The sequence below is a fragment of the Ambystoma mexicanum genome, chromosome 9, assembly GCF_040938575.1.
Source record: "Ambystoma mexicanum isolate Mex_15411 chromosome 9, UKY_AmexF1_1, whole genome shotgun sequence".
Classification (NCBI taxonomy): Eukaryota; Metazoa; Chordata; class Amphibia; order Caudata; family Ambystomatidae; genus Ambystoma; species Ambystoma mexicanum.
In genome coordinates, this window is record NC_090931.1 from 898,409,123 (window position 1) to 898,436,230 (window position 27,108).

Genomic DNA, 27,108 nt, shown 5'->3' on the forward strand with positions numbered 1-27,108 from the left:
GTCTTCAAGTGCGGCCGGCCCAGGCTGCGTGAATCCTGCCCGCGTGTAAAATCCACACGCGCTCTTCGTCTTCAAGTGCGGCTGGCCAAGGCTGCGCGATTCCTGCCCGCGTGTAAATCCACACGCTCACGTTGTCTTCAAACGCTATTTTCTTCTAACTCCTGCATCTGTGGAAGTAACAGAAGGATTGATCCCTAAGTGGGAAGGAAGCCTTTCAAGGATTATTGGAAGTGACTTTGAACTGAACTTTGGACGCTATCCTGTGGTGAATTCAACCCGTATCTAGCGTGAGCCTCGTTCCGTCCGGGATAAGTCTCCCTTACTAATTTTCCCTTCCCTGTCGTTTTGTTCTTCAATTCAAATCCATCAAGAGGCTTCTGGATTGTTCTACCCAGAGATACAGGTCAGTGTGATCATTCCTGTCATTATCTAACTCATCATACTCAGGTTGGAGCAGTTATTCATGATACTTTAATTTGTCCTAGGCTGGATTACTATACCTTACCCACGCCCTTTCCAGTGATCCATCGCTCTGCCTGTTTTATCAGCCAGAGGGTTGTATCATTTGGAAGGTCTTTGTTGACTTCACGACTATCAAGTCGGGTGAACAGGGATCCGGAAGACCCTACCTCCTGTATCCTTTTGAATATCGTATCCTTTTCAGTTGATACTTTGGTGCATTCTGACAGAAACTAACAGTGATAGGATAATATTATGTGGCGATTTGAATGCCAGGTGTAAAGACAGATACTTTACTTTTACTTTTGTGACAGGTTTTAGTAATATGCCATTTACTGATTCAAAATTGCAGGGGAAACGTTGGATTGATTTCTTTCAAGAGTGGGAATTATATCTGTTGAATGGAAGAATTGCCGGTGATTTACCGGGTGGGAACCCATGGCCTAATGGTAGACGCAGTTCTACGCTGGACTATTTTCTTTGGATACGAGGGAGTTCTGGAAGAATTTACATAGCCCCCTCCAAATGGAGTGACCATGTAATGGTTTCTCTGCCGGTAACCTGGAACCTGGATATGACTACATTAATCAAACTGAGTGACATAGATCTAAATGATTCTGGCAAAAGAAATCTGGAATATCGATAGACAATTATACATATTGGCAGGAGATGAAATAGAAGATGATACAAACTTTGCCTTCTACTTTTGGACTCCTCCCTGCTTTCTTTGCACCATTACAAGTTAAAACGAATGCAAAAAATGTCTAAGGTCATTCGAGACGCAAAAAGAACGAAACGTCAAGAGATAAGCAAGGCAAAGACAAATAGTAATAACCCACATTTGACGGTGAAACTGATTGGCAGAATGAAAAGTAAATATCGTAATTGGGTTAGATGGTGTAGCTGGTCAAGCAGGAACATTCAATGGCAGCGGATGTTCAAGATACTAAAAACTGGCTCCACCAGAACCATCTGGCCGGTGCTTAGGGCTGCCCAGGACCAAAAGGAAAACAAGCTGACAAATGTAATTAGCTCTGAACGATGGTTAGCATACATTCGCTCTAATTTTACAGGAGAAGAGTATTCTGAATGTAATGTGGTAGTACCTGATGTTAAATGGGAGATTAATTCTATGACAAGACAGGAGGCTCGCATTATGCTTTTCTTTCTTTAATACTGCCATAATAGCATTTAAAAAAACATGACTTTTTAAACTTTAGCATTTGTGCTTTTCTGTTACAACAAAGAAATAGCCAAACTGAGGTTTTAAAAGTCCAACTAAAGTGATCCTTCCTTCAAGATGACTATAAAACTAAAACTCCCATGATGCCTATGGGATGTTGTAGTCCTGACCTGCTCCAATCAGCTCATAGGTCAGTCTATAAGAACCTTGCTCCCCAGGTCCCTTCCTCTTTCTTTTTTGCTGCCAAAGATAAGTACCTCACATTATCTCTCTTTAGAATATTTGTGTGCGTATGTTCATAATCCCCAGCGCAGCGTATATAGAACGCTTATATATATATATGAGTGTGCCCTTCATTGACATTAGAGCGTATATATATATATAAGGTAATATTTACAATTGAAGAGAATATAGTAAGTAATCCGTGTCGCTCGGACGTTCTGAATATTATTTCACTCGTTGTTCCGCGGCGTTGCATTGTTCAGGTTCCGAGGAGGCGGGGCCGCCGCCGCGAGCGAACGCGCTCGCCTCAGGCACCCGGCCCCGCTCCTCGAGGTTCCGTGCCGACGAACAAGTCGGGCGGTAGGACCCAGGGGAACGGAAGGAAAGTTCAGTCCCCCAGCATTCCATCGGGGCCTTTCCGCGCGCGCAAGTGATTTCATTGCGTTCGCAGCAGACAGTGAGGAAACATCGACCTAATACCGGCTAAAAAAAAAAAAAAACGTGTATTTCACCAGAGTGCTATTTAGGGGACAGCTAGAGCAAGAAGTTCGGATACTTCTTTTCAGGCTCTGTGGAAGCAGCCCTGCACAACCCCGCAATACGCATATCTCTGTGGAACAGGGGCCTAGCTGCTGTTGTTCCCTGCTGACAGCCCAGAAGTTGGTATTACCAACACTAGAGATGGCACAATCCAATAGCCCCAGTGCTCCACCTTCCACCTCTCCGGAGTGGTCTGAGGAAGAGTGGGGAGAGACCTCGTACCAACAGGACGCGGATCTCTCACAGAGTTTTAAGATGGTATTAGGTGATTCATTGTCAAAAGCGGTATCGCAAGGTGTGCAGTCTATTGCGCAGAGGCTTGAAGTTCTAGAAGCCATGATTCAAGAACAGCAAGCCCAGCTTGCCAATAAGAGGAAAGCAGAAGAATCAGTTGATCAGCTGTCAGCCAGACATCCCTCTGAAGGGATTAAACATAAGGGGCGGAAAGCAGCTCGGAAAACTAAACATATTTTGACCCCCCCCCCCGAGCAATCTTAATAGGGAGGATGAGGCTCCCCAAAGACCAGACGACCCTATCGCTAGGCTGAAAAGAGCCTTCCTGGAAAAGGAGAAGCAAAGCCAGGATAGACCCCCTTCCCCAGGGGTGAACAATCTAGCGGATGATGATGAAGGCTATATGCCAGAGGACGAAGGTGGAGACGACGTTGACTCCGTGCAACATGCAGAGGAGATAGACAGTACCACCGATATGTTTGACCCAGAAGCGATCAGGCACCCCAAATCTTCAGATTGGGTCACGTCGCCCAGAGTAGCGGCCTATATGGCGCAGCATATTAGGAAACCTCTGGACAGGGAGGTAAGGTCCAGGATGCTGTCAGAATGCCCTCGACCAGAGTTGCCATTCAAACTGGCGGAGACACCGGAGCTTGACTCCAAGATGGTCACTTTTGTGACGAAAACAGCGCGAGATATCCGGAAAGGAATAGACAGAGCCTGGCGAGGGTGCCAAGATAAGCTTCTGGACATTGCAGGTCCCTTAGCTAAGATAATGGACCTGGCGGAAAAAGCCAAGGTCACAGGAACACCAGTAGACGCTTCGGCTCTGGCGAACTGGGTGCAAAGAGCTGTCTGTCTCATGGGCAACGCTAACTGCACTATGTCTTCGGAACGTAGGAGAGGTGTTCTTCTGAAAATAGACAATAAACTAAGTGACTTGGCCTCGTATGAGGCTGGTGAAGGAGCTAGAGGTCTATTGTTTGGCGAAGCCTTTGCGAAGGAAATGTCGCAATTTGTAGGCACGTATTCTGCGCTGGAAAGGGCGCAAAGCGCAATCAAGAAGATATTCCCTGGTCGAGTTTTTTCCGGGACCGGACGTTACAGGGGTCGTACGTCCGGTCGCTTCAATTATTCTCGTAGACCCCAACGGCCGCGCGCCCAATACTGGGAAGGGAAGCAGCAGGACACCTTCTTCCCGTCTAGAGCCAGGTTCCCCAGAGGCCGTAGAGGAAGAGGCTCTTACAGACAACCCAATGCCTCAGGAGGTGAGTGTAATAAGCGTGGAAGTAGGAGGGAGAACCCTTCAATTTCTGAGCGCATGGCAGGCGTTATCGCGCGATGCATGGGTATGTCCCATCCAGGTGTCCCGGGGAGAAGAAGAGTTGTTACACAGAGAGTTGCTCACCCTAGCACACAAGAATGCAATAGAAGAAGATACGCAGGGGGGACCAGGATTCCTCAGCAATATGTTTCTAGTTCACCGAGGGGACAAAACTCGTCCGGTGATAAATTTAAAAAGTTTGAACGAATGGGTTGTTTACAACCACTTCAAGATGGAGGGCATGCATTTACTGCGAGACCTCCTCCGAACAGGGGACTGGTTAGCGAGATTAGATCTCAAAGACGCTTACCTCACGATTCCGATAGCCCAGGATCATCGGAGATATCTACGGTTCCGCTGGGGCGGGGAAATATGGCGGTTCACATGTCTCCCGTTCGGCCTAGCATCAGCGCCTTGGGCCTTCACCAAAATCATGAGGCCCGTAGCAGCGGCTATTCGGGAAAGAGGAATTTGTATTATCGTCTACCTGAACGACATTCTAGTTCTAGAGTCAGACAAAACCTCGCTATCCAAGAACGTGCAATGGATATTCACGCTCTTGTCATCTCTGGGCTTCTTAGTGAACTTAGACAAATCCCAGCTGGTACCCGTGCAAAATATAGAGTTCCTAGGGTTCAACATAGACACAATCAGAGCTACACTCGAGCTTCCACACCACAAAGTAAGAGCGATAAAGAAGGAGATCAGAGTACTGATAGCAAAGGAGATGGTCTCTCTTCGAGCTCTAGCGAGAGTAGTAGGCCTCCTAGCAGCCTCGATTCAAGCGATTTTTCCAGCCCCACTGCATTATCGAGCATTACAGAGGCTCAAGATAAAGCATCTACAGGGAGGACTCGGTTATCACCAGCTGATAACCCTGGATCAGGAAGCGCTTTCGGAGCTTCAGTGGTGGCTTCTCAACATGGAAGCCTGGAATGGCAGTGCGATTTTCGGAGACATTCCAGACATCATTATAGAATCAGACGCAAGCAGATCCGGATGGGGGGCGAGATGCGAAAACATAGAGACAGGGGGAAAATGGTCAGGACAAGAGTTACAACTACACATAAACTGTCTCGAACTACTAGTGGGATCGTTCGCAGTGCGTGCCTTTACAAAGGACAATGTGCAATGCTGTGTGCTGCTGAAGATGGACAACATCTCGGCAGTGCGTTACATAAACAAACTGGGAGGAACGAGATCCCGCATGCTGGCAGAGTTAGCAAAAGATTTCCGGCATTATTGCCTGCAGAATCAGATAACGGTTACAGCAGAATACCTACCAGGGAATCTGAACGAAGTAGCAGACTGGAACTCACGATATCTGGTGGATTCCAGCGATTGGAGACAGCATCCGAGGGTGTTCAGAGCGTTAACAGACCTTTGGGGTCCAGTACACATAGATCTGTTTGCGTCCAGACTGAACGCTCAGACACAGACATTTTTCAGTTGGAGGATAGACCCGGGTGCAGATGGCACAGACGCGTTTCTCCAATCATGGAAAGGGGCGCTTCATTATGCCTTCCCTCCGTTTCTGATGATCACGAGGACTCTAGCGAAGGTACGCAGAGAGCAAGCAGACCTAATAGTGGTGCTCCCTATCTGGAAATCTCAGCCATGGTTTCCAGTAGTGATGGAACTTTCTACGGATTTTCCGAGGATTGTTCCGCACCAGCCGGACCTTCTATTCGACCCGACCGGGAGAGCACATCCGCTAATCTTAGCGGGCACTCTACGACTAATGGCCTGCAGGGTTTCAGGAGAAAATGGGAATTGCCTGGCATTTTGCGACTCGCTGCAGACTGTATCAGAGATTCGTGGGCGCCTTCCACCATTAAGAGCTATAACACCGCATGGAACAGTTGGCAGTTGGGTGCACTGGTGTGCAGAGCAGAGTGTGGATCCCGTTTCTGCCCCTGTAGTGCAACTGCTAAACTTCTTAGCGATGAGATTTCAGGAAGGCAACGCCTTTACAACAATAGGAGTATTACGGTCCGCAATATCAGCAGGGCACGATCAAGTAGAGGGTAACGCCATTGGCGAACACCCCACGGTGCTGCAACTCCTGAGAGGTATGAAGTTGAAAAAGCCACCAGAACTGAGATACACAACCCTGTGGGATGTTAAAGAGGTCTTCCGACTTTTCCTGGAATAGCCAGATAACGGTAATTTATCCCGATCCCAGCTGTCATGCAAGCTAGCAATATTATTGTGTCTTACGGCATGCCGAAGAGTATCGGACGTTAAGGCATTAGAAGTAGATAGGAAAATATTCTATCCCGAAGGAGTGGCCTTTACAATAACCAAGCAAACGAAATCAGATTCACGTGTTATCTCATACCCCTATTTTACGGGAAACAAAAAATTATGTGTAGCGCAATGTATCAAAGATTACGAGACCGTCACAGCGCAGTACAGACCGCTAGGTGTCACACAGCTGCTAATAGCGCGTAGGAAACCTTATCATGCAGTGGCGACAGCGACAATAGCTAGATGGGTGCGCAAGGTCATCCAGTGGGCAGGAATTGACTTATCCCAGTTTGGTGCGCATTCTGCGAGGGGCGCTATGGCTTCTAGAGCTTTCTCCGCCGGAGTGCCACTCCAAGACATAATTAAAGCAGCAGATTGGTCATCTGAATCGACCTTTAAGACATTTTATTTTAAACCTGTTTCCGATATACCTGATAGGGTGGTAGCGAGCTTTGAATAAGTATAATGCGAGCCTCCTGTCTTGTCATAGAATAAAGATTGCCCACGCTAACAGCTCAGGAAGTCTTCATTCTATTAAAGACGAGGAGGCGAGCATTATATCCCACCCGAAGTGTAGACAACTGTTGAACTAATGTAAGATTTATTTAAGATGTTCAACTTGTCGTGATACCCACCCTCATAATTGGTTCTCCATTTTTCCCTAGGAGACGACCAGAAAGCAGCATGATCACGAGCGCTGAGTCTTCAGAGCGGAGTCAAGTTATTCGCCCAGGGGTTGCAAAGAGTTACAGTTCATGGACCTGGGACACAGTTAGATTGGAAATCCTGAGTTGATTGTTCATAAGACTGTTGAGTTCGTTACCGGAGAGTTGGACCGCAAAAGAAAGAGGAAGGGACCTGGGGAGCAAGGTTCTTATAGACTGACCTATGAGCTGATTGGAGCAGGAGTTAGGGTCAGGACTACAACACCCCATAGGCATCATGGGAGTTTTAGTTTTATAGTCATCTTAAAGGAAGGATCACTTTAGTTGGACTTTTAAAACCTCAGTTTGGCTATTTCTTTGTTGTAACAGAAAAGCACAAATGCTAAAGTTTAAAAAGTCATGTTTTTTTAAATGCTATTATGGCAGTATTAAAGAAAGAAAAGCATAATGCTCGCCTCCTCGTCTTTAATAGAATGAAGACTTCCTGAGCTGTTAGCGTGGGCAATCTTTATTGGGACCGAGACGACATAGAGATAGCTATCAGAAATCTTAAAAGCTCTAGAGCACCTGGTCCCAATGGATTAGCCAATGTAGTGCTGAAACAAAATCCAGAAAAATGGGCGACGGCAATGGAGATCCTATTTAGTGTGATATCGCAGACCCGCCAGATATCGCAATCCTGGCATAGAGCAATTCTGATCTATACAAGAAAGGCCTCTGTTCTCTACCAGAGAATCATCACCTTCTCTCTTTGCTGGATGTATCAGGCAAAATGTTCGCATCCTTTGTACTCTGCGATCTACAGAAGTGAGCAGAGACTACTTGATCTTGGATTATCTTCAAACTGGTTTCCAACCAATTAACCCTACATTATGTAATCTCAGTTTAGTAAACCATATAACAACTAGAGCAAAGTTTGGTCTTTACGCTGCATTGATCGATTTTTGTGCGGATTTTGACTAAATCCACTGCACCCGCCTTTGGCAAAAATTGGCAACAATGGGTTGACCAGATTATCTACGTCAGATCATTCTTTTACGCCATACTAATACTGAGGTATAGATCAAGCTAGATGGAATAGGTCATGTTACTACCTGGGTAACTACAACACGAGAGGTTAGGCAGGGGTGCATCCTAGCCCCTCTCTTGTTTCATTTATACATGGTGACTCTCCCTTCAGCATTAAGGGCGTTGGCACATTGCCCACCTACAGTTAATGGCATCCCAATTCCTTTTATGATATACGCAGACGATATTGTCGTCTTCAAGCATACATATTCTGGTGTGAAGAGTTTATTGAAAGAACTGGGCAAGTATGCTTTAGAAAATCATCTAGAGGTAAATTCTACAAATACTAAAGTTATGCTGTTCTCACGTCTCCAGATACGAAACCTCCTTCCGATTCTAGACAGCCAACCTCTAGAATATTTGTCCAGTTATATGTACTTGGGCTTAAAATTGGGTGTATCAAATAACACAAGAAATATTGGCTATTAAAACTGTAAGAGCAAGACAATTGACATCCCTTTTACCAATTTTGCTCATAAGGCAGCTGGTTATAGCTTAAGTGGGATAAGAAAGCTTTGCACTCAATCCTTTTGTCCTGCCGTTTTGTACAGTTTGGAAACTGCACTCCTATATAGTTATGACTGGTTAAACATATTGAAGGTGCTTTCTGGAAACAAATTCTAAAAATTGCCCCAAGCTGTCCCAATGGCCATATGAAAGCTGGAATTGTGCCTGACTTCTTTGAAGACAATGGCTTCATTAAGGCGAAGTGACCAGTATTTGGGACAAGCCCCTTCCCCAATTGCCCGGTCCTCAGGATCCTGCATGAGTGCTGTGTCAGAGAATCCAAAAGTAAGGGTACCAGTTGCATGACCGAGAATGAGAAATTCTTTAAACGTATTGACTGGTAACCTGAACGCAGTAAGATTCCTACTGAGGCGGAATACTATTTTTTAATTTTATTTTTAAATTCAATTTTTATTGGTTTTTCACGATAACAAAAGAGCTTATGCATATGATAAACGTTGGGCGCATACCCGTAACAACTTCCGAACATAAAGGAGTCATAAGTCTCTGGTGCTTCCCCCCCCCTTTCCCCCTCCCCCAATGCCCTTTTCTCAGGACTCATGGTCCGCTTCTTGAGATTCTCCTCTTTGGGCAGCGCCAACCGGGCCCGTGGCCGTCGATGTGTGATCGACTCTCCTGAGTCCCGTGCAATGGGTTCTATGCAAAAACTAATTTAGGGCCGAGTGGAGAGATCAGGTCACCCGCCGGTAATGTCATCCGTGTTGACGTACGCCTCCATCAATTGCAGCCAGTCGGTTTCTATCTGCGCACTTGAGCCCTATATCGCGGCCGTTAGTCTATCCATAAAGTAGATGTCCTTGGCCACTGCCACCCATTCTCTTTTTGTTGGAAGGGCTGCTCTTTTCCAGGTCCTGGCTCGCGCCGCTCTGGCTGCCAGCAAAAGACAGTGTGTCAAGTCTGGTAATTTCTCCCAGTACTCATCCCTTTGTTGTATGCCAAATATCAGCAAGATAGGGTCTAGCGGGTAGTCCACCTCCCCCGCCTCTCTGATCCAACTAAGCACCTCCGACCAGTAGGTTTGGACTTTTGGGCATGTCCACCACATGTGCCAATAGTCGGCTTTTCCCCCGCATCCATGCCGGCACACTGGGACAACATCTGGGAACATCTTAGAAAGGGTGATCAGGTCATACTGCCACCTGTGGAGAAGTTTGATGGCGTGGGTCTTATATTGGCAAGAAATCGATGTCTTGAAAGCCCTACTACAGAGTTTCCCTGAGAGACCATCCCCAATGGCGCAGCTCAGATCCCTTTCCCATTTCCTTCTGAGGCTCCTGGTCGTCCCCTACGGGGGGTCAGAAGAGCTTCATACAGGAGAGAGATGAGCCCCTTCATTTCTGTGTGAGAGTCCAGGATTTTTTCAACCGGATTGAGCGTCCTTTGTATGCATTCCTGCAGTTTTGGCTTCAATAGGGTTCCCTTAAGTCTAAGGTATAGGAGTGGTGAGAGTCTACCAATTCCTAGTGCCTCCTCGAGTTCTTGGATAGGTATAAATGAGTCCTCCCTCACCAGCTGACCGACCCTACAAAGCCCCATGTCAAACCAGGATTGGTAATGTTCATGGCCTGGAATCTCTTCTAGCACCGGCGTGGACCAGATGTGACTTAGTGGCGAGGGCCATGTGGTCACTTTCTCCCTGTTTCCCTTCCCTGCTAATGCTTTCCACCTAGTTCCTAAGATTGGGTGGTCTCTAATCCTTTTTGGGAGCTTTTGACTGGGCTTAGGAAGGAGTTCTCAATGTAGACCCATTGCTTATTGGGGTCCTCTCTAAGGTGAGGGGCTAAAGCCCTGAGCTGGGCCGCCCTATGATAGGCATTAAGATCTGGGAGGGTGACCCCCCCTCTTTCTTTGGGGAGGGTGAGGGTCTCATACCCTAGCCTGGGTTTCTGGCCTTGCCATATGAACTTCACTATGCACCTCTTGGCTTCTCCGAGGTATATTACAGGAGCCTCCAAGGTAAGCATCTGGAAGAGATACAGCACTCTAGGGAGCAGATTCATTTTTATCACGTTTATTCTGCCCATCCACGAGATTTGCCCCTTCCCCCAGCCTTCCATGTCCCTGAACAATTTCTCGAACAGTGGGGGGTAGTTTGCCTGGCTCAGGTCCTCACTGGGTCTCACGATGTTGATCCCCAGGTATTTTATCCCATCTGCGCAGACATGGAGACCTAGAGGGGACAATTCGGCTATGCACCTATCTGCATCAGGAGCAAATGGGAAGATCAATGACTTGCCTACGTTGACCTTGAAGCCTGAGAAACGGCCGAACAATTCAATTACCTGCAGGGCGGCCGGGACTGACCGTGTGGGTTCCCTCAGGTGTAGCAAGATGTCGTCTGCATAAAGGCTGAGTTTGAAGGTGCGGTCTCCCACCTCAATGCCCCGCACCGTAGGAGAACCTCTGAGGTATTCTGCCAGTATCTCCATGTTCATGGCAAAGAGGAAAGGGGAGAGGGGACAGCCCTGCCTCATCCCTCTTTGGAGGCTGAAAATACGTGACAGGTGTCCATTAACTGTCACTCTGGCTGATGGTGACTTGTACAAGGCTTTGATGGCCTGCCTAATCCCAATTCCGAACCCCAGCTTCTCAAGTGCCCCATGTAGGAACCCCCAGTCGACCCGATCAAATGCCTTTTCAGCATCGATGGTGACCAAGACCAGGTTCTCACCCTTCGGAGCTGCCACCCTCATGAGGTGCAGGGTTTTACGTAAAGTGTCAGCCCTCTGTGTCCCCTGTATGAAGCCCACCTGGTCTGTATGAATTAGGCTCGGCATATGGCCGTCCAGCCTCGTCGCGATGATCCTCGTGAACAGTTTAGCGTCCACATTGAGGAGGGAGATTGGTCTATAAGAGCGGCAGTCCGCTGGATCTTTCCCCTCATTCGGGATCACCGTGATTAGTTCTTTGCCAAATGACAGGGGCGCCCTCCCTATCTTCATTATATTTGAGAATAGACCTGCTAGGAATCCCACCAGTAGGACCGAGAATGGCTTGTAAAAGCCTGCAGTGAATACGTCCACCCCAGGGGCCCTACCCAGCTTCAGCCCAGATATTGCTTTCAGCACCTCTTCCTCTGTTATCGCGGCGTCTAGGGCCAAAGACGCAGGTGTTCCAAGAGTCGGGAGGGTGGCCCCATCAAGGTATGTCTCACGTGCTTCCCTCTCCAGTTCCCCCTCCCTCCCGTAGCGAGTCTCATAGAAACTAGCAAATTTCTCTGCTATGCCTTCCGGGTTTGATCTTTTCCCCCTCTGCACCATTCCCAATTCTTGACACCCATCTGTCTGCCCTTTGGCCTCGGAGTTTGGTTGCCAGCATGGCATCGGCCTTGTCGCCTTTTTCATAGTACCTCTGACGCAGGTGTTGGAGTCCCGCTACAATTTTGCCCAGCGCTATTTCCCTGAGTTCCTGTCTCTTCTCTCTCACCAAGCCCAGGTCCCTCTCTTTCTCTCCTTCCCCTCTGACCTTTCCAGGGAGAGTATCTCTGACCTTAACCTGTGGGACAGGAGGGTCCTCACCCTCTTTTTGGAGGCTCCTTCACTTATCAGCCTACCCCTCCAGGTTGCCGTCGCCGCCTCCAATACAATTTCCCGATCCACTTCTCCTGTGTCATTTAGCTCGAAGAATTCTCTGATTGCCGTGGACATTTCCTCCCTAAACACAGCGTCCCTCAGTAGGAAATAGTTGCATTTCCATAAAGATTCCCTGGCTTTCAGACCTGATATGCTGACGTCTGACCAGACCATGTCGTGGTCTGACCAACTTGACGGGGCGAATCTCACATGCGTCTATTCTGCTCATGTACTGGTGTCCCGTAAACAGGTAATCTATTCTCGTCCTGGTTCCATGGACTGCCGAGTAGAAGGTGTATCCCTTTGCCGTTGGATGTAGTTCCCTCCATATGTCCACCAGCCCCTGCTCCCACATCAGGTCCCGGAGCCCCCATTCCGGTCATCCCCCTCTGCTGCCTGACTGAGTAATCTTCCCACTATGCTCTAAGTCCCAGTCTGCCCACATGTTGAAGTCCCCAACCAGGAACAAGAGACCTTCTGCCTTGGGCATCACCTCTCCCATGACCTCTTGGATGAATTCCATCTGATCTACGTTGGGGCAGTATATAGCTACTAGAGTGACCCTGGAGTTATTCAGGTTACCAGACAGTACCAAAGCTCTCCCATCCTCCCTCTCCCAATGGGTTACCTCTTTTAGTTTTTGGTGCTTATGAAGCAGGATCCCGACTCCGCCTTTCTTTGTGAGGCTGGACGCTCAAAATGCTTGGCCCACATGTGATCCGGGGATGGCCCTCTCTTCGCCCCTCACAGTTCTGGTCTCCTGTATGAAGAGGACATCTACCCTTGCGTTCATTTCTCGCCCGAGTAGGGAGCGCTTTGTTGGGGAGTTAAGCCTCTTGACGTTGAGTGAGCCTATTCTGAGTGTCTCGACCTGTCCCTTTCTCTCATTGTCTGCCATTGCTTCTATACATTGTGTTCCTTAGTTTCCGGTCCGATGGAAGCTGCCCTGTTCCCCTTTGAAGCCGGATCTGTATTGAGCCCGAGAATCCCTACCACCCTCCCCTCTCCCCCCCTGTTTGTGACGCCTGCCAACGGGCAAGCCACCAGAGTGAAAGCATGTTCGTGCACCGCATGTTCTTGAGATCAAAAATCGTGTCCCTGGCCAGGGTTATCCAGCTGCTGTCCTCGCACTCCCCGCCAGATCATATTCATTCCTCTTCTCCTACTTCCGACGTCGGGGTGTTCGGTTTTTTGAATTTTCTCCTGCCCTTTGTTTTCTTCTTTGTAGACCAGGGGCCCTCCGGTTCTCTCCTAGCTTCTGCCAGTGCCTGGGTTCCCGCTCCTTCTCCCTCCACCTGGAAGTCTCCCTTAAGCACCTGCAGCACCTGTGTGGCCTCATTACCACTGGTCACCCTGTAGTCTACCCCAGCTCGTTCGAAGGATAAAGCAAACGGGAAGGACCAGCTATATCTTATCTCCTGGCTTGTAATCCACTGGGTGAGCGGGCAGCATTCTCTTCTGCGGGTGAGCATGAGGGTTGATAAATCTTGATTGTATCCCCTTCAAAGATGAAGCTCCCCAACCTTTTTGCCTTCTCCAGGACCTCCATTTTCTCCCTATAGCGGAGGAACCACACCACCATGGATCTTGGGCCACCCCCTGCTCCTCCTCCACCTCGATGCGCTCTTTCCAGCTGGATCTCCTTGCCCCCCTCAAGTGTGAAAAGTTGGTTTATCAGGCCCTGGACTTTTCTCCCCATGTCGGCAGCTGTCTCCCCTCTCTCCTGGGTCACCCCCATAATGCACAGGTTATTTCGACATTCTCTGTTTTCTAAATCATCCATCTTGAGAATTATGTCCTCCTCTCTTATTTCTAAGTCCGTTAGCCTTGCCTCATATTTCATGTCCAGAAGGTTTGTCTGGAGATGATTGTTTTCCATCCCTTCCATTTTGTCCTCCAGAGTATCCACTCTCCCCTTGGGGTCTATGATGGAGGCCAGTATGTCTGTGCAAATTACCTTGATCTCCTGGAGGATGTCCCTGAGGTCGTCCTTAGTGAGTGCAGCCGGGGGTGGGTCTCCCAACAGTGGGCATGATGGCTCCGGGGACCTCGTTTTGGGCTGGGGGGTGCCGGCGAAAGCGCTGCAGGGAGGGGATGGCTCCGGAGGGTGGCGTCTGCTCCAGGGTCTGGGTATAGTGAGGCACCAGCCCTACTTCTGTGCCAGAGTACTGAATTTCTGTTTGCTTTACTTAATATTATCCCCAAGGCTCTATGGAAGTTCCGCGTCAAGAGCCTGGGCCTTCTCTCCAGGATGGGCCCCTGCTACCATGACCAGGGCAGGCCCCAAGTTGTGTGGTGGCTGGAGCCTCCCAGGCCCCCTGCCCGGCAGGGCCAGTCACCGGGCTTATCAGCTAGGAGGGGCTGTAGGGGGGGCAACCCCCACCGCTGGGTCTTCTGCATTTCGCTTCCCCCCCGCCGCCTCCTCACCTTCTCCAGTTCACTGTCACAACGTTGGGCCCCTCTGTGTGAGCGCCACCAGCCAGGGAGCCTCGATGTTGCCTGCAAGGCCTCTACCCTAGATTGGGCTCCTCCTCCGTGGGTGCTGCTACTGGAGCGGGGCCGGGTGGGCCTCCAGGCTCAAAATTCGATCCCTCCGGCGGTTCTCCTCCGGTTCCTCTGCTTCGGCGTGACGATCTGAGGGGGGGGGCCCAGGGGGGACCCCTCGGGCCCGTGAAGCTCCTCGTCTTGGCGGGGAATGTGTCAGGCGGCCCTCCGCCCAAGGCCACCCGAGACCGCTGTCGCCACCGGCACGCGTCCTCCGGGTGTACTCTGCTGGTGGGGGTGGGTGGGAGGCGTACGGCTCCTCCGGTCTCCCCGCGGCTCGGCTGGACTGGCTGCCTTTGCGGTCCCCGGCGCTCACTCGGCTCCGCGGCCGGCGCTTGCTCAGACACCCTCCCTGGGGCCGCGGTTCGGGCCTGCGCCGTGGGGGTGTCTGCAGTGGGCCCCAAGCACCTTCCCTCTGCGGGGTCTACTGCGCAGGGCGATAGTCCTTCTTCGGCTGGGCTCTGCACCCCCGGCCGTGGACTGGGAAATCACGCTAGGCCCTGCTGTGCAGTCGGGAGCGCGAGCCTCACGCGTCCGACATGCTCCACGCCCCCTGGTGGTCTCTGAATACTATTGAACTAAATTAATTCTCAATAGGAAAATCAAGATGCAAGATTGGAATTTGAATTTGTCACATCTTGGTAAATTGACCTCTTATCATAGAGTCATCAAAATGGGATATTGTTTTCTTAGACAGCAAAAATACTTGATGGAATGCCCGGATCTAAGGGTCTGAGAATTTATCTTAAGACTAGGGGCCAATCAATTATCGGTCCTTTCAATCACAGGCCCTTGATTTGGCATTACCTTACATAATCGTCATTGTAGAATCTGTAAGACATGCCATCTTTTGGAAACTCTGAGGGCATGATTCATGGAACATTTTCCTATGGGATTGCGCTATTATAAAACACTTCCATGAATCGGGCCCTGAGGCACCTATTAACCACATGTAAACTATTGGGGAATATCTATAGGCCTAATCTTGGAGAATTTGTCACAGATCTTAATGATATTAAGAGAAAGGGATTCGGGTTTTATTGTCTCAATTCCGGTTTAAATTGTGTATACATTGCTCTATATCGTATATGGAATATTGTTGAGAAGCTGTTGATACCAGAACTGAGTTGAATGTTTTATCATTCAGATTGTAAAACGTTTTATCTTAGTTGTTAAATGTCATTATATGATGATGTGTTTAATTTTGTGTTTAATTTTGTATTACACGGCCACTACCGTGGGCCGTGTGTTAGGCAGAAACCTGTGCAGTTCCCTTAGGGACCACTGCAAAAGATTTAAGACTACAGGTGTTGGCAGTAAACCCACTTGGTAGCAGTCTGTACCACCCAGATTTACCTGGTAGCTGTGGCTGAGCAGTCAGACTTCCCTCAAGAAGAGTTAGGCAGTATGCAAAGTATACTCAATAGGCACTCAGATACAATAATACAAGCAAACACTGACCAGATCTTTGGTATCAAAGTATATAATTATTTATTTAAAAACACACAGTTGAAACACTCCAGCACTCTTATTGTAAAATATTCTAAACTCAGTTACTATTGTAATATATACACCCCTTTTTCCCTATCAGATAAATCACAGTAAAGCACCACTTATTTCATACAGAGGTGAGCGCTTAACTAGATTGCACTCTAATAAGTTTGTGAGAAAGGGAGGGAAAAAGACAGAATATGAAGAGGTACACCACTCTATGATTCAGGAACACTGTTAGCAAGGCAGAGAGCAAAAAGTCACTGGTGAGCCAAAGTCCAAAGGCTGGGCCCACTCTTAGAGAGAGCAGAGCACAAATGCGCCCAAGATCACACAGTTACACTAGGCTTAGAAAGTCTTGCAAAGGGTTAAAAAAAAAGAGTTTAGAGAGGCTTAGAGAAGTTTAGCCAGGGTGTCCCAGGCTAACCCAGGTTCGAAAGCCGGGGGCTAAATCTACCCTGTACAGTCGGTAGCAAGGGAAGCCAGGCGGGACACAGTACCTTAAGTGGGAAGGATCCTCCAGCGGTGGCAGTTGTTCCTGGTAGTGGGTGCAAGTTGCGTCGTCGTCCAGGGGAAGAGAAGATCTCGACTTGGAGGAAAGATGAAGGTCGTTGCACTACCAGGGAAGAAACCAGCCGCGGAGTTTTCCAATTTAAGGTGGTACCTTGGTTTCGCGGTTGTGGTAAAATGTGGTATCCCGGTTGCCGGGGTGCTTGGCACGGGCAAGGCGGCCACGAGGTACATCGGGAAAGCGAAAAGACGGTGAAACTGGTTATCCCCACCAGTCAAAGGAAGAAGACTCTCCGGCGGGAGATCTCCTCTGTCGTTGGGAAAAGTGGTGAGGCAGTCCAGCAGGGCTCCACCGGTGGTGGTGTCGTGGCAGGTCAGCTCAGCTTCTCCCTCGTCAGATTTTTAGGTCCTGTGGCGACTTCTGACGTTCCAGTCCCCAAAGCCCTGCTTTTATGCAGCAAACCCCCATTCACTCAGCCTAGCTGTCACTCAAATATGCTAAGTGGTGAGCCGGCCGGCTCACCACTTGGGCCAATCAGGATGGAGTGCGACTGGAGTTGCCTAGGCAACTCAGTCCAGGGTGCCTAAATTCCCCTCCACCCCTCCTAAGTACCCCAGACAGAGTGGCACCACTTTGGAGGGCTTCTGTGGAGAAGCCCGCCAAAAAGTGGAACAAAGGGTTTGACTTGGGTTGGAGTCACAGAAGAGAACACAAACGCCATTTTAGAATCAAGTTTTGGCAAAAAATACCAACCGGAGAATTAATATTAATTAAATAAACCGGCGGTATGTTCGAGGCTACCGTAAATAATTAAATAAAGATAGTAGCCTAAAACAATGGGAAATCCCATAGGAAAATATTTGCGGTTGAATATAAAAAGTAGTATCCACTGCCACCAGCCAAAACTCGATCAGGGGGGACGGAGACGTGCCCCCTCGACTAACAGACCCTGGGGCAATCGAATTGCCCCAGCCAGTACGTCCACAATATGATGGTTTGTACTGGTTCTGTTTAGAATTTAAGACTAGTAAAGTCAATGGTGACTTTACATGTCCTGGGAGACAGTAGTCAGTCCCAGGGTATGGAGTCTATACTGGGGGGTCACTAAGACACCCCTGTGTCACTGAACTAAGGGTGCTGTGTAACACACATCACAAAAACACATGAAACCCTATGGAGTAAAAGACCCCATAGCCCATTAAACACTTCTAGATTCAAAGAAACACACTCAAATCATGTCCAAGAGTGAGGGTTAAGGAGTCTCACTCTTGGCAGGAGAAAAAAATAAACCCCAAAAAATCCAGCAAAGCTGCTGGGGGACTCACTAGGTTAGGAAATTCAGCCTAAACAGAGAATTCTCCCTAACACCGTGTAATAGTTATGGTTAAGTTGCTAATCCCATAGGAAGAGCACTTTTTGGGCGGCTAATAACTTTGCTCTCCCTGGATGAATCCTCACCAAACTTTGCAAAAAAAGTATATGGCCCACTCTGAATTTTTTTCAAAGTTTGGTGAGGTTTGGTCCACGGGGTCAGAGTTATAGGGGGGGTCCCAAAATTTATTTTTTCCCATAGGCTGAATGGGGAAAAAGCTTTGCTCATGCCTACAGCCCAAACCGCTGGATGGATTTTCACCAAATTTGCGGCAGGAGCAGCGGCTTGGTCCCGAAAGCGTGCTTTTGTAAATTTGGTGAAAATCTGTGTAGTAGTTTTTTTTAAAACGACCAAAAGTAAGTCACAAAAATTAGTGATATCTATGTCCGCTCCGCGGACACACTTCCCTGTTTGCTCCGCGGACAGGACACCTATTGTCTAATCGGCTTGCGTCATGTCCGCGGACATGTGACGTGTTCGCTGATTGGCTGGAATGAAGCGCGAGGTGCGTCACATTGTTTTGATGCGTCCAACATCTTGGACCCGGACAGCGCAGCGACGAACTGGGGAGAAATACAACTTTGGGGAGTGTGTTGGTGTGTAAGAGTGCTTGGGGAAGGTGGGGGAGTAAGAGATGGCTCAAATGCTGTATTTGTTTATGTGGCAGGCGCTCTGGATGTGTTCGTCATGTCCGCGGTCACCGCAGCTGTCTGCGGACATAAAAAATGCAGTAGCCCATATAGCCAGTTAAAATGTTTGATTCCATGGGGGTGATCTATGGGTCTGATATGCTGCGGTGGTTGTGGCCAGGGCCTAGAGTCTTGGGTGCTTGGCCAAGCACCCAAGCATCCAAGACTCTAGGCCCTGGCCACAACCACTGCAGCATATCAGATCCATATATCACACCCATAGAATGAAACATCAATCAAATATTCGCAAATCTACAGTTTGTGTACTGTTTGATTTGTATAGTTTGTATGTGAAGTTTTGGCTACGTCATGTATTTAAGATTGTAGAGTTCGGTAACAAGCACTGCAGTATAACATATCCATGGAAGTAAACATTTTGTATTGTGGTGTATGGTTAGATGTTTGCTTGAATGGCTGTGTAATGGAGCAGTATTTGTGAGTTGTATTGCATGGCCATGGTAGTGGTTAAGTTGCTGTTTCCATAGGAAGAGCACTTTTTGGGCGGCTTATAACTCTGCTCCCCCTGGACGAATCCTCACCAAACTTTGCAAAAAAATTATATTGCCCACTCTGATTTATTTTACAAAGTTCGGTGATGTTTGGTTCGGGGGGAGGGTGGGAGGGAGTTGTAAGGGGGGTTTCAAAACGTCTTTTTTCCCCGTCGACTGAATGGGGGAAAAATTTGGCGCACGGCTACAGGTCAAACCGCTGGATGGATTTTCACGAAATTTGCGGCAGGTATAGGGGCTTGGTCCAGAAAGCGTGCTTTTGTAAATTTGGTGACAATCCGTCCAGTATTTTTCTTTAAAACGACCAAAAAGTATGTCTCAAAAAATTAGTGATATCTATGTCCGTGGTCACACTTCCCTGTTCGCTCCGCGGACAAGATAACGATTGGCTAATGGGCTCGTGTCATGACCGCGGACACGTGACGTCTCAGCCAATTGGCTGCTGCGAGACGTGTTCTGCATCAGATTGTTTGGCTGCGCCCAACATCTTGGATGTGCCGATAGCGGAGCAACAACCAGCGTACACATGCTATATTTATAAAACTCATTGGAACAGGTTCAGACAGTGAGACATGGGTGATTAATGCATTTGTTCTGGAGGTCGGTCTTCACAATGTATTTTCTATTTTCTATGGCCACCTTGTACGCACAGAAAATGAGGGGTGTAATAACGGTAGCATTTCAGTCAATGCAGTGCACAGGAAACTTGTTACTGTTGTAAGGAGACGCGTAGTGGTAGCGAACATTGAAATTGACAACATGCCATAATTGCAATACTTTTTCCTATGGGTATTATTATATTCATTAGTACGCCACCATGGGTGTGTCATGCTACAGTGGTTGTGGCCAGGGCCTAGAGTCTTGGATGCATGGCTGTCGGCCGAAGGCCTTACTTCCAAGAATGCAGCGCAGCATGTCACACCCATGGATATACCCGTAGTATTGCGTATCGATTGCTAAATTGTGGGGAGTGTGTGCAGTCTTACAACAACAAAGTTGTAAGTACTGGATGTGCAAGCCACTGCACACCCATCCCATGTAATATCTATGGGCATACAGCTAGGAATGAAGCCAAGAAGCAGTGAAGGATACCATACTTATAGAAAAAAACCCACTACCACACATCACTGAGGTGGTTGTGGGGAGACCCTGTACTCTTGGGTGCATGACCGAAAGCTATGCACCCAATAACAAAGTTAGAACCTCTTCATGATGTATTTTCTATGGGCACCTTTACGCACAGAAAATGAGGGGTCCAATAAGGGCAGTATTTCAGTCCGTGTAGTGCACAGGGAACTTGTAACTGTTGTAAGGACATGCGTGGTGTTAGGGAACATTGAAATTGCCAACATGCCGTAATTGAATTACTTTTTCCTATGGGTATTGTATTCATTAGTACGCCGCCATTGGTGTCACATGCTACGGTGGTTGTGGCCAGGGCCTAGAGTCTTGGATGCATGGCCATTGGCTGGCCCTTGCCACAAACACTGCAGCATGTCACACCCGTGGATACACCCATAGTAATGCGTATCAATTGCCTGGTTGTGGGGAGTGTGTGCAGCCCACCTGGGTTTTATCTAGTGCGGTGGTTTTGGCCAAGATGTGTACTTTTGGGTGCACGGTTGTAGGCTGTATGCCATACACCCAAGCATACACCCAAAAGGAAACTTGTAAGCACTGGAGTTATAAGCCACTTCACAACCATATATTGAAATGTATGGACATACACCTAAGATTTTAGGCCCTGCCCACAAACAGTGCATCATTCCAGAGCTACAGAGACACCCCTAGTATTCAACATCAGTCCGGTGGCTGTGGGAGGGGGGGGTCTGCAGTCATGAGTGCATGGCTGCAGGCCATGCACCAAACAGAACAGTTGTATGTAGTGTACTTACAAGGCACAATGGGTGTGATATGGTGTGGTAGTGCATCACTCAGGCGACTGTGGGGAGGGGCTGCAATCATGGGTATGTGGCCGAAGGCCATTCCCCCAAAAGCACATTTGTATGTAGTGTACTTATATGCCGCAATGGATGTCATATGGTGTGGTAGTAGTGGCCAGGATGCAGAGCAATTGAACAAAGTAATAAGCACTGCATTTGTAAGCAACTGTGCATTTTATATACTGTACACCCATACATTGATCATTCTATGGCCCCAAAACTCACGTCTGTAGCCTGTGGCTACAAACTACTGCAACATATCACAGCTATTGGTAGACTTGTACTATGCAACATCATTAAAATGGTTGTGGGGAGGGTGTAGCATTTTGGGAGCATTGCCAAAGGCCATGCTCCCAAAACCAACTTTGTATATATTGAAATGAGAAGGCACAATGGTTCCGATATGCTGTGGTGTTTCTGGCCAGAGCCCATAGTCTTGACTGCATGCCCAAAGGCCATACACCCAAGACTGAAGTCATAAGCAGTGGAGTTATAAGTGAATATGGGTGTGGTGTAATGCGCTAGTTGTGTGCACGCCCTAATGTTTTGGTTGCATGGCTGCAGACGATGGTCCCAACAGTAAATTTATAAGTAGCTAATTTACAAGGACCATGGTTTCGATATGCAGCAATGGTTGTGGCTAGGGACTATACTTTTTGTATTTTGGTCGTAAGGCGTAGGTTGTAGGTTACACACTGAAGATGCAAGGGCCAGCCTCCAGCCAGTGCAGCATATTACTACCATAGATTAGACGTGTAGATTCTCATGTGTAGAAAATGACTGCCAATATACTTACTCCTTACTTTGTTCAGAATCCACATATATTTTTTAAATGCCGTTCGTACTTGGCGGAAGTATCCCTTTTTTAATTTCTGTGATAAAAGAAAAAGGTACGTTAGTCTTTGCATTTTATGAAAATTTACTACATTGCTTAATAGACAGTTTACCTTTTTATTTTGACCCTCATATTTAGTTTACAAACCAGTGTACTGTGCATTGTGCTCAATTTCTGTGTTTGCTTTTCTAATCCTTGGGTCTGGGGAAAAAAATCCTTATTGGATTAAAAAAAACCTTCAATTGCTACGGTACTAACTACTTCCTTGTTTCCTTTGAGTGTTTCCTTCATCTTTCTGATTAATGTTATGTTTGTTGCCTTCCTGCCGATTTTTAACAACAGTTACATACCTGTAGGCATATTCTAACTGTGCATTTGTTCCTACAGATCTGTAATATTAATTTATTTGTGTCGTTGTTATAGCCTTTTTCCTTCATCTTTCTGATTAATGTTATGTTTGTTGCCTTCCTGCCGATTTTTAACAACAGTTACATACCTGTAGGCGTATTCTAACTGTGCATTTGTTCCTACAAATCTGTGATATTCATGTATTTGTGTCATTGTTATATCCTCTTGGGCAGTTAGATACCTATTGGCGTATTATAACTGTTTGTAGTCTTTCACGAAATTTTTTGGCAATATTGAAGTACACATTATTAATTGAATTTTGGCTTTAAGAAGATTAAATACGCATTTGTGAGATTAGCTGGCAATCTCTGCTTTAGAGTAATGGTGTTATCATTACATTCGAACCATCCACATTTCTTTTTAATGTATGCAGTGTAGTGACCTGCATTGGTTGTAGTTCCTGCATGGTAGATTATACCTATTGTTGTAAAGGTTTTCTTTCCAAGTGACACTTCACTGTGTGTGAATCCAGTCAGTTTGCAGTTGTTTTTGGTACCATTCTGCATTATAACGTAGAAGCATAAGTATTATGTAGGCACTATGTGATTGTATCAGTAAGGTGGCGCGATTGTCTTAATTGCAAATAGTACATAATCTGCCATGGTTTGCATTCTGTACAAGTTGCTGAAATGGAATGCTTTCACAATTTGGTATGCAATCGCTCATTTGGGATTTCTTCCTGTATCACATTTCTACAGAGAGAACATGTATGTTTCCACATGTACGAAATCTGGAAGATTTCATTTACAGGTATGCTTTTGTTTTCCAATACTTATAGTAAGTACATTAGAAATTCTTGTGGATCTTCTTGTGAGTTCAGAGTGAATCTCACCATTCCAGCACAGTCGTCCAATTCTTGCCGTATTCCATGAACACTGTATGTGTTGTCAGGATTGCTTGTTGCATTTCTATGAAGCACTAACATTTGCAAAAACAATTGGTCTGTACTGTGTAAGTAAATATTGTTAACAATTGGTGGCAATTGAAATAGAATATTCATTGCTACATTTGCATAACAACTTACCCCACTTTCATTTGCAAATTTGAATGGACCAGCTAGTTCTGTATCTGAGTGCATTTTTTGGAATTTCTGTTCCTTCTTTGCCGACGTCCCTGGTTTACATTCCCTAATAGGTTCTTTGTTTGTGGTAATTGCTGAAACTTTAGCTTCTTTTCTTTGAGAAATTTGCTGTTGGATTTTGTTGCATTTGTTTAATTTAGTTTTCTTTTACGACGTTTTACTTTATCTGGAACAGGATATTGTTTCAAATGAGGGTGTACAGTGAACGCAGTCTATTGTATTCTAGAATGCAAGGAATATCATCTTTGACTTTACTTGCATCAAAGTTCATTAGCAATAGACCGTCAAGTGTACGTAAGCGTGATAATGCTACGTAGCTCATGCCTTCCTTAAAGACTGTGTTTCCTATATCTATCAATGCTTTGTCTAGGGTAAGACCTTGGGATTTATGAATGGTAACTGCATATGCAAGAGTTAGAGAAAATTGCTCTCTATACGTACATACATGTCTTTGAAGAGAAGGAATCGAGCAATTGAACGCCCTATCCTTTTCACTTCTGAAACTTTATCAAAACAAATATTGACAAACTGAATGTTGCTGTCACGTGGGTATGATTGAAAGCCAACAACTGTACCTAGTGCTCCATTAACTAGCCCTTGCTCGACGTCAAGGTTACGTTTAAGCATTACTCTACACTTTAAGGATAATTTTAATATTTTTTCCAACCCAGCTGTGTTGGAGATTGAATTTTCGAAACTATTTACAGGGTAATTCATGGACAGTTTGCGCGTGCGAATGTCTGCGCCAGCCGAGTGCGCAAAAATCGATATCAGCGCACAGCGTATTCATGGATTTTAGCCTCCAAAACCAGCCGTGGCGCAGAGTGGCGCAGCGACCCTGCAGCAGCGCCAGTTACGTCCCCAAGAACGCCCTCGCGCAAGGAAAAGCCATCAAAATTCCCAATTCAGCGCAAAGGGCTGCGCTAAACCTGGACCAGTATACAGGGCTGCCAAACAGCAAACGCCGAGCGGGGAACGTGTATTACTGGGGTGCACGGGAAGTTCCACACGCAATTTCAACAGGGTACGTGTACTTCTGGGGTGCGGGGAGGTTTAACACGCGATTTCAGCAGGGTACGTGTATTACAGGGGTGCACAGGAAGTTCCACACGCGATTTCAGCAGGGTACGTGTATTTCTGGCGTGCGGGGAAGTTTAACATGCAATTTCAGCAGGGTACGTGTATTTCTGGGGTGCGGGGAAGTTTAACACGCGATTTCAGCAGGGTACGTGTATTACTGGGGTGCAGGCAAGTTTCACACGCGATAGGCCCTGTGCGAGTGGGGTACGTGTATTTCGGGGGTGCAGGGGAGTCCTACTCGTGAATTGGCAGTGTGGGTCTTCCCAGGTGTTCCCTCTACACCCTCCACGGCCCCTGCAGGCAGACCACACCACAGGGGACTACCCTGCACCCCTGGTCATGTCCCGCAGGCAGCCCATCCACCATGGGCATGCCCCCCCAGCCAAGCCACATGTCACCTTGCACTAGTGATCACCAACGCATTACCCCCTTGAACTCCCACCCCCCAGCAGTGCAGGACACCTGCCAGCAGGCCCCCACTCATGTCCCCCAGCACCCACACTCCCCAAACAGTGCAGGGCACCTGCCAGCAGGGCCCCACTCATGTCCCACTCATGTCCCCTTGCACACCCACCCCCAGCAGTGTGGGGCACCTGCCAGCAGGCCCCCACTCATGTCCCCTTGCACACCCACCCCCCAGCAGTGCGGGGCACCTGCCAGCAGGCCCCCATTCATGTCCCACTCATGTCCCCTTGCACACCCACCCCCAGCAGTGCGGGGCACCTGCCAGCAGGCCCCCACTCATGTCCCACTCATGTGCCCTTGCACCCCCACCCCCCCAGCAGTGCAGGGCACCTGCCAGCAGGCCCCCACTCATGTCTCCTTGCACCCCCACCAGTGCAGGGCACCTGCCAGCAGGCCCCCACTCATTTCCCACTCATGTCCCCTTGCACCCCCACCCCCCAGCATTGAGGGGCACCTGCCAGCAGGCCCCCACTCATGTCCCACTCATGTCCCCTTGCACCCCCACCCCCAGCAGTGTGGGGCACCTGCCAGCAGGCCCCCACTCATGTCCCCTTGCACACCCAACCCCCAGCAGTGCGGGGCACCTGCCAGCAGGCCCCCACTCATGTCCCATTGCACACCCACCCCCCCCAGCAGTGCGGGGCACCTGCTAGCAGGCCCCCACTCATGTCCCCTTGCACACCCACCCCCCAGCAGTGCGGGGCACCTGCCAGCAGGCCCCCACTCATGTCCCCTTGCACACCCACCCCCCAGCAGTGCAGGGCACCTGCCAGGAGGCCCCCACTCATGTCCCCTTGCACCCCCACCCCCCAGCAGTGCAGGGCACCTGCCAGCAGGCCCCCACTCATTTCCCACTCATGTCACCTTGCACCGCCACCCCCCAGCACTGAGGGGCACCTGCCAGCAGGCCCCCACACATGTCCCCTGCACCCCACCCCCCAGCAGTGCAAGCAGTGCGGGGCACCTGCCAGCAGGCCCCCACACATGTCCCCTGCACCCCCACCCCCCAGCAGTGCGGGGCACCTGCCAGCAGGCCCTGACACATGTCCCCCAGCCAACACGTCATCACAATCTAGATCCCTGGGCCTTATGGTCAGCTTCCACATGCCAAAGACCCACCCAAGTATTGCATCCACCCACATAGAAATGCCAATTACATGATACAACCCCAATGGCAAGTATGTAAATGAACACATGTCCGTCACACACACACAATGGGTGCAAGTGAATGTCAAAACCCATATCATGACATGCATGAAACCACTGAGATGATACCACAAATGGAAGTATAAATAAATATATATTAAAGATAACATGAACGTAAATCAAATTAAACACACAACAATGGGAATAACAAAAGAAATGGTCCATGTCCGATAAATTATAAAAATCAAGAAAACATAATCAAAAGAAATCCAAAAAGTAATGTTGTCCAAAGTCACAGTTCAAAAAATCAAAAATTGAGAATGGCTCAAGTAGCAGGTCCCTATGAAATATTGCAAAAAAACACCAACTCCAACAAGTCAGATCTAATCTGCGTGTGGGAACAAAAACTGAATGCAATCATGCGATCTGCAGAGTTGACAGAAGAGCTAGTGATAAATATGCCACAAAGGGCAAAAACAAAATTGAGCCGTTGGAATTGGATCCAAAATGAAGCGAAGCGAAAAAAGTTGAAGTCTATACAATACCTGGGAATTTCATCGCATGGTCTCGGTGAAATCCCGAAATACTTATGTAAATTTCCTTCGCGATACCATCGCAATCAATTCATGAGACTTCGTCTCAACCTACTTAAGACCAAAGTAGTTTGAATGATGAAGCGGGACCCTGATATCACGGACATTCTCTGCAGATACAGCAACAATGCAGCCGAATCAGCAAAACACCTGATATTGAATGCATAGCCATCAAGGCTGAAAGGACATTGCACCTCGCAAGATTCGCTCCAATAGATGACGATCTAGAACAATGGTGGAACTATATAATCACTGGAACAAACACACAACTAACATGTGCAGTGATAAATTACATGGACTTAATCCTGCCAAAAATTTAATGCGACTTTGACCGGATTAAAATGTGCAGCAACATGATGGACTGTTAAGAATAAGACAGAGGGAATTGTGTAATAA

The 27,108-nt window shown here is 47.9% G+C and overlaps 1 protein-coding gene across 3 annotated transcripts in view; it reads left to right on the forward strand.

Moving 5' to 3' along the window:
• Window positions 1–27,108, forward strand: part of PRMT2 (protein arginine methyltransferase 2) — a 921,423-nt gene that overhangs the window by 414,577 nt on the left and 479,738 nt on the right. The gene's annotated exons all lie outside the window — the stretch shown is intronic.